This window comes from Lissotriton helveticus, chromosome 4_1 (genome assembly GCF_964261635.1).
Source record: "Lissotriton helveticus chromosome 4_1, aLisHel1.1, whole genome shotgun sequence".
Taxonomy (NCBI): Eukaryota; Metazoa; Chordata; class Amphibia; order Caudata; family Salamandridae; genus Lissotriton; species Lissotriton helveticus.
The window spans coordinates 2,100,267,549-2,100,277,922 of record NC_136063.1 but is presented as its reverse complement, the minus strand read 5'-3'; the positions used below and the strand labels follow the sequence as shown (position 1 = coordinate 2,100,277,922).

General features: G+C 43.9%; 1 protein-coding gene across 1 annotated transcript in view; it reads left to right on the top strand.

The window, feature by feature from the left end:
- Positions 1–2,908: 2,908 nt before the first annotated feature.
- SMARCA1 (SNF2 related chromatin remodeling ATPase 1) overlaps positions 2,909–10,374 on the top strand; it is a 2,556,005-nt gene continuing 2,548,539 nt past the window's right edge. Inside the window, exon 1 of the mRNA XM_078688758.1 lies at positions 2,909–4,912. The gene's annotated coding sequence lies outside the window, so the exon portion shown is untranslated. The remainder of the gene's footprint in view (positions 4,913–10,374) is intronic.

The window sequence follows — 10,374 nt, the reverse complement described above, 5'->3', positions numbered from 1 at the left end:
ATCCCCAGGTCTTCGACACGGTCGATCAAAATTGGATGATCGCCCGCGTCGAACGCTGCTGACAAGTCCAGCAGTATCAAGACTGCTGTGCCACCCGCGTCGCGAATGATTCTGATGTCCTCTGTAGCCTTGATCAGGGCCGTCTCCGTCCCATGATGTTGGCGAAAACCAAACTGGGAATCATCCAGTAGATGGTGGGATTCTATAAAGGCTGACAGTTGGACATTTAGAGCTTTCTCGACCACTTTAGCCAAAATGGGCAGATTGGCAATAGGTCGGTAATTTTTGAGCTCGTGCCTACCTAGGTTTGGTTTTTTCAGCAGCAGCTTTAGTAGTGTCTTTTTTAGATCGGAGGGGTAAACTCCAGTGTTGATCAAAGTGTTACAGATAGTAGTGATGGCTGGGAGCAGCACTTCCGAAACTGGATGTAATACTTTAAAAGGGCAGGGATCAAGGGCAGAGCCTGACTTGATGGATGACAAAAAATCCCTGACCTGAGTGATATAGACCTCCTTAAACTGAGAGAGAGAAGGGCCAGCCATGGAGAAACTCGCCATCTCAGGGGCTGTGTTTGGTGGCATTTTTACGCAGTTGGCAAAGACAGCATAAATGTCATTGACTTTGTTGTAAAAATAGTTAGCCAATGCATCACAACATGATTGGGAAGAGGGGGGTTGTAGATTAGGCAAGCAGCCGGCCAACTGTTTAGTGGTCTCAAACAAAGCCTTGTTTGAATTTTTAGAGAGTTCAATTTTCTCAGAGAAGAACTTCTTCTTAGCATCTAGGATCATGTTTTTGTATATGATGACCGAGTGCTTGTATGTTATTTTGGCCTCTTCGGAATAGTGTCTGCGCCAGTTCCTTTCATTCCTCCGACACAGCTGCTTTTGTGTCCTTAGAGTTTCCGAGTACCATGGGGCAGACAGGGATGATCTGTTTCGGGAACTTTGTTTTAACTGGACCAGGCGAGTGGTCGCGGATGCAACCCATTCATTGTATTGAGTAATTGCAAAATTGGGATCATATGATAGAGGTGGACTAGTTTTGATCAAAAGTGATTGTAAGCTGTTGCTGTCAATATTTTTCCAATCCAGGAAAGTCTGACGATGATTACCATTTTCCATAGCTGTTCCTGGGGCATGGTTGATTAGAGTGACCGTTATAACAAAGTGATCTGACCAAATGGTGGGGAAAATGGCAGAGACCTGAAGGTCATTTAGATTAGAAAAAATGCCATCCAGCGTATGGCCTCCTTCATGGGTAGGGGCTTTCACTAACTGGGAAAGTCCGAAAGTTGTTAGGCATGCCTGAAGGGCGACTGTATCATTATCTTCAATTTTGTCGAAATGAAAATTGAAGTCGCCTAATATGGTAAATGAACCATACAGGGCAGATACTTCCAAAATATGACTAATGTCGGAAATAAATGCCGACCTTTGCCCTGGAGGACGGTAAAGAAGGATACCTTTGAAGTTTACCGAAGGGGTAAGTTTAATGGAAAATTGGAGAGCCTCACAAGAAAGGAGCGGTATCTCGTTAATTCTGACCGCATAGGTGTCCCGAGCAATTATGGCTATCCCTCCCCCTCTCTTGCGTTGTCTATCCAGTCTATGGATTGAGAACCCATGGGGGACAGCAATAACCAAATCCGGATCGGAAGCATTGTCCAGCCAGGTCTCTGTTAAAAATAATAAGTCTAGTTGTTTATCTTCCATGAGCTCTGCTATTTCATGTCGATGTTTACCTAATGAGCGAACATTGATAAGGGCCAAAGAGTAGTCACAGGGGGTTTTATTGGGCTTCCGGCGAGGGAGGTCGTGGCAGTTTGATATTATGGCGGCACAGTTCGGACAACATTGGCGAGCATTTCCCACAAGATGATGCGGGTCAAATATGGAGCATAGAGGATCTCGTGGAGGACGACAGTTCCTGAGCTGGCTGGAAGTGTACGTCCCTCGTGGAGGTAGCGGGAAAAGGCCAGGGGTCATGGCCCTGGGCCCGGATCCGGCGCGGACGGGCGCAGACGGGCTTGCCTTTGGCGCGCCTTCGGCGCGCTGCCGGCGCGCCCGCTGCGCGGACGGGAGGAACCTTGGCTTAAGTACATCCTGGTGGGTGGGAGGAGGGTGGGAGGGGCTGCGAGCTCCAGCGCGAGCCTTCCCCGGCCCAAGATGGCGGCTCCAGTTACTAGGGGAAGTGACCAGCGCCTAGCAACAGCGGCGCTGTGTCACCAAAGGAGAAAAGTCCTAGCGATGTTAATCTCTCTACAGGTAGGGGCTCCAGTTAAAAACTCCACCTATTAAAATATCTACAGTTTTTAAAAATAGTTATTCGTTGTCAATAACTCACAGAAATCACTCCGCGTTTAGCGTCTCACAATAGCGCGCAAGGGAGCGCAAGGTACCCCCGGCTTTCCGCCTCAAGGGTGAATTAAGCAAATCTCCCGAAAGGCAAAGTAAACGCCCTTAAGTACCTGGGAGGGCGGGAGGGGCTGCGAGCTCCAGCACGAGCCTTCCCCGGCCCAAGATGGCGGCTCCAGTTACTAGGGGAAGTGACCAGCGCCTAGCAACAGCGGCGCTGTGTCACCCAAGGAGAAAAGTCCTAGCGATGTTAATCTCGCTACAGGTAGGGGCTCCAGTTAAAAACTCCACCTATTAAAATATCTACAGTTTTTAAAAATAGTTATTCGTTGTCAATAACTCACAGAAATCACTCCGCGTTTAGCGTCTCACAATAGCGCGCAAGGGAGCGCAAGGTACCCCCGGCTTTCCGCCTCAAGGGTGAATTAAGCAATTACTCAATTATCATACAATAAGTTGCACAATGTACAGTAGAGCCCTAGGGGCACGTAAAACCATATACTAAAATAGTGGTATAAGAACCATGTCACGAACAAAGGATAGGTGTTGTAACTACATTTACAGCAGCTTAGCTAGTTTGCATGTGTCTGTGTGTATGGAACCTTAGAGTGCATGATGACAGCGTAGAATGTTGGTATGCCTGGGACTGGAAGAGTGACAGTTGGAATGAGTGGGTGAGCTATGAAGATCAGCTCCTGGTGGGGCCATGTACCAGCTTGAATATACCTTATATCATCTTGAATTGATCCTGTAACTAGCATGAATTGATCCTGTAACAACTTAATAAATCTCTACTTGGATCTACCTCGTGACTACCATTTATACTTCATTTCATTGGCGACGATCTGGCAAAGAAACCCTGCGAAGAAACCCCTTGCTGGCTACCTGAGGTATGAGACTGTTTATATTTTAAATAAGGAACTACATAAGGAACTACTTAAGGAAACCACTTAAAGAAAATAAACCTTAAAATAGGAGAAGAACGCCCACTTGCCCCACCAGTGTCCACTACCATCAGGACAGCCTGCTTAAGCGTTTTTTTTACTCCTTACATGCATTAACTTGACTGAAGAGATTAAAATTTTTTAAAGACAAACTGTTTGACAAACTTAAGAAGAGAGACATTGTTCAAATGGGACAACCTGTTTGCCTTAAATACTGTGAGCATACTGAGCATATCTGAGGCGGCTGTTTTCACTTCATTTATAAACCATTGAAGATAATTGGTGTTAGCCTGTGCCCTCAGTTAACAGCGTTTTGTGAAAACTCTCTGAACTGTGTCTGAAATGCCCTGCTTTCATTTGTGGATCCTCAGTTAATTACAATGTCCATTACCGGACAGCTCCTGTCTTTAAAGCCTTCAATTACACATGAAAGTAAGTGCTACACCGTGAAATGTTTGCAGTATATAACTAATCCATAAGTTATTGCCTTACACAGAGGTGTTAAAGTAGACTTGTTAGCAAGAGGCGATCAGCTCAGAGGCTGTGCATGAGTGGATGAGGCTGACAATACTTATGTGTCTAAGACATCCTGTACATTTCCTCTCTTCATTTGTGACACAAGTAAATACAGTCTGAAGCCTGTGCACCTTGGAGTTAAAAACTTTGCCACAACAAATGTCAGAAAAATCGTTTTTTTGTGCCTCAACCAAGTTTGTTCTTCAACAAGAAACATGGCAAAATGCTTGTATTAGCGATGCACTAATGTGTTATGAGTACATGGTCTATGTCAGCTTGAAAAGGGATGTGCGACTTCGTTTATTCAACAGTTGCCCGTTTTAATAACCATTTGTGAGTCTCCCTGCCTGCTGCTGCTGATGACGACATTGTAAACAGGGAAAATGTGGACTTTATCAAAATGTGTGGCCATTTTCCGTTTTGAGACCCTCAAGTGTGACAGTTACTATGTTTTGCAAATTTAAAATAGTGCTCGAGCACTTCACCTGCCACTTATGCCGCGCGGTGATCATTCAACCTTCCATGCCGGCTGTTGAAGAAAAGAACTACTTCATAATCCTATTTAAGCTTCTTGAAATATATATAAATATACATTTTGCCCCATCATGAGGCCTGTTCAATTTGGCAGTTGCGCTATATTTCAAATGTAAACCAGTGCTCGCGCACCTTACCTGGTCCAGGGTTACACACGGAGCACCTCAGGAGCCACTTGTGACGTCTTTCGTGCTGCTTTGGACGCTCTGCAACTGGAGCGTACCGTGAGCCATCCGGCATTCACGTCTTTTGCGTGCCTCCCTTGATCTTTGACTTGCCTCATAAGATTTCTTGACTACAGTCCTCTTCATAAAGTTACGCTACATCACGTATTCGTATACTCATCAGCTTCCTGGTATCTTGATCGTCTGGGAATATTGTCTTCTACTCAGCGTTTGGATGTTTATATATTTGGCAAGCGCTTTCATTTATTATAAAATGTTATCGTGTGAAAATGGGAAAAACGAGTTTTTTTTCTTTTGGAGAAACGACTGTTATTCTTGAAACATGAACAGTTTTACTATAGTCTAAATAAGACTATACTGCCATCTAATGGATGATGTTAGTACTCATTTTATAATTCTTCATTGAATGTTCCAAAATTTCCTAGAGCTATTACTTGTTTAAATAAGGCGGTACTCTCTGTTATAATTTATACAGTTATTTAAGTAAACCTGATATATTTATAATGTTTTATGCAGCAATTTCAGTAACACTGTTATATTTTAACAAGCAACAATTTTAATAAGACGGTGCTATTTGTGATAAGTCATACTGAAATTTATTTAAGACTGTTATACACTTATATACATTTATACAGCAATTATAATAAGACTGTTTTTGAGACTGTTATACGTTAAGTAATTTAAATATGACAGCTATTTAAGTAAGACTGTTATTTATTAGATGATATATATACAGCAATTTGAGTAAGACTGTTGATATATACAGCAATTTGAGTAAGACTGTATTGTGCAGCAATTTCAATAAGACTGCTATACGTTGAATAATTTATACAGTAATTTTAGTGAGACTGTTTTATGGTATTGCAGCAATTTCAATTAGACTGTCATACGTTCAATAATTCCTGCAACAATTTTATTAAGCCTGCAATGCCTGGAATAATTCATTCAACCCTTATTTTTAGTTGTTCACACTCTAATTGTGTGTTACACTTTAATTGTGTGTTACGTGGTACATATTTTATGTGAGTTGTTTATTTTTCTTTTAGACCACCTTAGTTTTGCTGACGCTCCAAGTTTATATGGTTGTTTCTTTTGTCGTAGGGTTGTAGTATTTATGAGCTGGTCTCTATACTCTTTAACTAGTCTGCAGTGTGGGTTGTGCGCACATCCTTTTCACTGTTTTCACCCTATCTATGTAAACTTGGTGTCTACTCTACTTTGTACTCACCTGTACCCGTTTCATGGTGTGTTTAGTTTAGATCTGCACACGTTATTTTTGTTACTCTCTGACTTTCTCTAATTTTTTTCTTTCATGATGTTCCCTAGGGAAGGGGTGGTGTCTCGCTACGTCTTCTTGGTGGCATCCTGTTTGCATCCATTCATTTTCATCCTTCCATTCAATTTCATCCTGTTCCTAGTATGGACTTTTCCTGCCTGTCTTTATCTTTGGCTTTCTGCTCTTTTCTTTACAAATTCGTTGTAACTATTTATTTATTTGTTCTCTTTGTCTCCTTAAGGAAAGAGGATATGTTGTAACTACATTTACAGCAGCTTAGCTAGTTTGCATGTGTCTGTGTGTATGGAACCTTAGAGTGCATGATGACAGCGTAGAATGTTGGTATGCCTGGGACTGGAAGAGTGACAGTTGGAATGAGTGGGTGAGCTATGAAGATCAGCTCCTGGTGGGGCCATGTACCAGCTTGAATATACCTTATATCATCTTGAATTGATCCTGTAACTAGCATGAATTGATCCTGTAACAACTTAATAAATCTCTACTTGGATCTACCTCGTGACTACCATTTATACTTCATTTCAATAGGCCTAGGGAATCGCTGGGGCTACGCTGTACTAACAAGAGTTAGGGAGCAGGAGGCCCACGGGATGCGTGTGCAGTGTCTTTACACACACGCGAGTTACCATAGAGTTATAATGGGAACGAAAGAAATGGAAACTAGTTCTTTTAGGACACTTCCGGATGGACTAGGAGAAAGCCACTGAAAACTAGGACACTAGGATAGTTAATACCCACAGGAGCACTGGAGTACTCGTGTTACATCACCCACAGGAAGCGGGTGCATAGGTGTCAAAGTGTGTCGGGTTTCGTCGCTGAATCCTATGGAGCCTTGGAGAAAGATGCTGCAGGCGACCAGGAGAGAAGTGTCCAGTTGGATCCAAGGGCGGATCGAGGATGAAGAGTACCTGAAAGCAGAGGGGGCAGAGTCTGGGTCACTAGCCAGTGACCAGGAAGGAACCAGGCGATGTCGCGAAGCAATCAGGTGATGTCGTGAAGCTTGACTCTGCAGCCACGTGGACCAGGAGGCGTTGACGACGACCAGGAGCTGGATACGGACTGTCCCACAAAGGATCTCGCTGTTGGCGGCGTCGGCTTCCGGATTGGAGTCAACAGGCCTTGGCAAACGCAACCCACGCAGGAATCTAATATTTGCTTAGGTTTAGACCAGCAAGGTCTATGGGGCTTCTCCTTTGCAGGGAACCAGGGGCCCACCTAGAGCAAACAGGCAGGCGGTGTAGATTCAAAGGTTCATCGTCACAGAGGCCACTAGCCAACGGGCAAGTAACCAGACAAACGCGTCGAGCAGGGAAATGCAGAAGGGCCCCACACAAAACTCGTGGAGTGTGGAGGGCTGATCTTCGGTGCAGATGATGCTCGGGGCTGGGGCTTCTCAATCCCCAATGCACAACTTCGAGGGTGCCTCAGAAGCTACACAAGTAGCAAGGAGCAGGCTTTTTAAGATGGCCGGTCCACGTCTCTTGTCGCCTCCACGGGTCTCAGCTTTGCAGGGACTGTGGATTGGGGTCAGAGAAGTCTGGAAGTCTGGCTCTTGTCGGACTCTGTGCTCAGGCTCTGGCAGGAGCATCGACAAAGTAAACCGCTGATCGCTGGATGGTGCCTGTTTGGACAGGGTGGTCACTCCTTGACCACAAGGGAGATTCTTCAGTCGTCTTCTGTGAAGTAGATCGTCAAAGGTCCAGAGTTTCGTTTCAAGTTTCAGTTCAGGATAAATCTAAAGTCTCTAGACTCAGCTCCTACCTATATACTAATCTGAGGGGCTGGATTACCTGCTAGGTCCCTCCTATGGGTGGGACCAGGGAGGGGGTGGTTACACCCCTTTCCCTTTGTCCAGTTTCGCTTCAGAGCTGGGGCTGGAGTGCCCCAGCAAATAGTTTGCCCCAGGCAGTGTCTCATTTCATTCAGCCCTCCCTGCCCCAATACTCTATGGCCTGTCTGGGGTGGTGCTAGCACCTCCCAAGACAGGAAACCTATTGTCCAAGCCTCCCTCGCTGGAAGGACTCCCAGCAGCAGGAGGTCAGACTTGTGTCTGTGGCAGCAGCATCCATTTTGTGATGCTGAGGCTCTGGTTAACTTTAACCGGGATTAACAGGAACAACATGTTTTCTCCCTCTAGAAGGGTGGAATGCTACCCCGGTCGCCAGAACTGGCGAGGGGGTAGTATTCCAAAGCGTATGACACCTTACACGACATGCTTTGATAAAGCCAAACCAGAGTTAGCATTTAACCGCGAGGATTATAATGCACTTAAGAGTATATGGTATGGCTATATCATAGAACAGCTATAAGGACATGGTTCCGAAATCTGCAGACAGGCTCAGCTCATGCTAGAGCCTCATCTCACCTAAAACCAAGCACTCTGCCTTCAGGATTGTTAAGGCCTGCCATAGGAGTGACTTATAGATATATATGTGTCTATATATAATGGTAGGTATAGGAATACTATACCTAAGCAAGGGGTGATTACACGACCTTGCCCCAGCTGAGTGATCAGCCAGTTGTGTCAGTTTGGATGGCCAGCCCGGGGAGGCATAATACATGCTGCAGCCCCTGGTAGGCCTTGGATGCACCTATGCCCTGTGTACCTATGGTACACTATACAGGGACTCACAAGAGTGACCCAACATCCAATTAGGTGTGTACCTAAAGTACATGGAGTCCATTTTACAGTGAGAGCAGATAGCCTGGGGCCCTGAATAGCAGGATCCCAGGCCAACTAAGTCGAAAACCAGCTAAACACTAGGCAAACAAATCTGGGGTAACCATAGTCAGGTATCCACCTTCCTACACAGTATATAACTTTTTAATTATGGTATTAATAGCTGTTTTATAATTACATTTATTTTTGTACTTGTAGGTGAATAGGGTGTATAGTATATTTTCGTATTATATTTAGTAATTTGTCAATGTTAAATTGATAAGTAAATCTTCAGAATAAATAATTATTTTATCATGTTTTAAATAGTCATTTATTTTAATCTATTTGTGAATTAGTATTATAAAATATTTTTATGAATTTTGTTTAAAAAAATTGTTACATCATTTTTTGATGGCTTTCCGTTTTTAAAATTTGACAAATGGGTTTCTTTTTGCCATGAAAACAGTACAGTTGACCCCTTAAGGGTCAAATATTTACCCTAAAGTAACTACATTTGAAGTGGAAATAATAAATATCACCACTTTAGAGTCTAACCCTTTCCTCACTGTGGCTACCGCTGGTCTGGGAATAGTAAATCTAAGTTAACAGAAAACAAAGGGAGATAGAGGGAAAATGCTTAGGCTCACCCTCCACAGTTTGTACAAGTCATGAAAACCTCTGAACCAGAGATCAAGTGTCTAGCTATGTTACTATAATCATATTCACAACACTCATTGGGGTTGGAATAATATGTATAGTAGGAGAAAAGGAAAAATTGTTCTTTTTCTTAGTGTCCCCTCACTCACCAGGGTTGCCCCACGGTGACATGCTTCATCATGGGGGCCATCCCAGTCCTCTACAGGCTGGGGCGTGCTACGACTTGCGAACTACGTAGGAGCACTTAAATTTGGATATGCATGGTGCGAGAACTGTGATGTGATGGAGTGGGATATGTGTAAGTGATTTAAAATACCTGCCTAGTAAGCTATAAATGATTTACACTTGCTCCTAGGTGGTAGAATTAAAAACGGGGTAGAATAAATAGGGTGCCTAACGAACAATGAGTTTAGGTGTACCTATTAGTTCCTATCTGTCAACATGTTTCGAGCGTCCCCCAAGCTCTTCCTCAGGACTACACAGGGACCAGCCCTGTGTTCGCCACTCCTAATAATGCCCAAATGAGCTAATAATGAAAAAATAGAAAATAAATCAATTCAATGCTGCAAGGGAATAAAGCATGCATCCAGTACCTACGTAAGAAAATAATCACGTGGTATCTGTAAGAAAGAACACAACATTGTGGTTAAGGGGTAGCAAGACCCCTCAAGGTATGTACATATATTTCACACACAACACATAAAACACATGATATATGCGCCGCCTTATCCATAGTAGCCCGATGGCGTGTGTATAAACAAACATTTCGGTGAAAGAAACGTGGTTAGCACCTTGTGAAAAAACCATTCATACTTCATACACACAGGACTGTTCAATTTACATACATGTTGCAGGGCCTAACTTTGACCCATAGACTCGGAGGAATTGTATCCCATCAATCTGGTGGTTAAAAAGAAATGGGAAAAATTAATCGAGTTAGTGGAAAAAGGCTAATTGTGGAGGCAGCGGTCCCCCGGGACCTCCGGGTCAGCAATCCCACTTACTTGATTACAGGATACTAGTGGCCGATTCACCTACTCTCTAGCCTCCGGACCGAATGTTAGAGAAACGGTGCCGGGAGGTTGCTTTTGTATTTTATTTCCGCATTGTCCTTGTCATGGAGTAGACCGTATGGGGAGCTAAATGTCATGTCTCTTTCGGCGGCCATCTTGGGTGTATACCGGCCGCGCTACAGTTAAACTGGCCAAATCATGGAGCAAAAATAAAA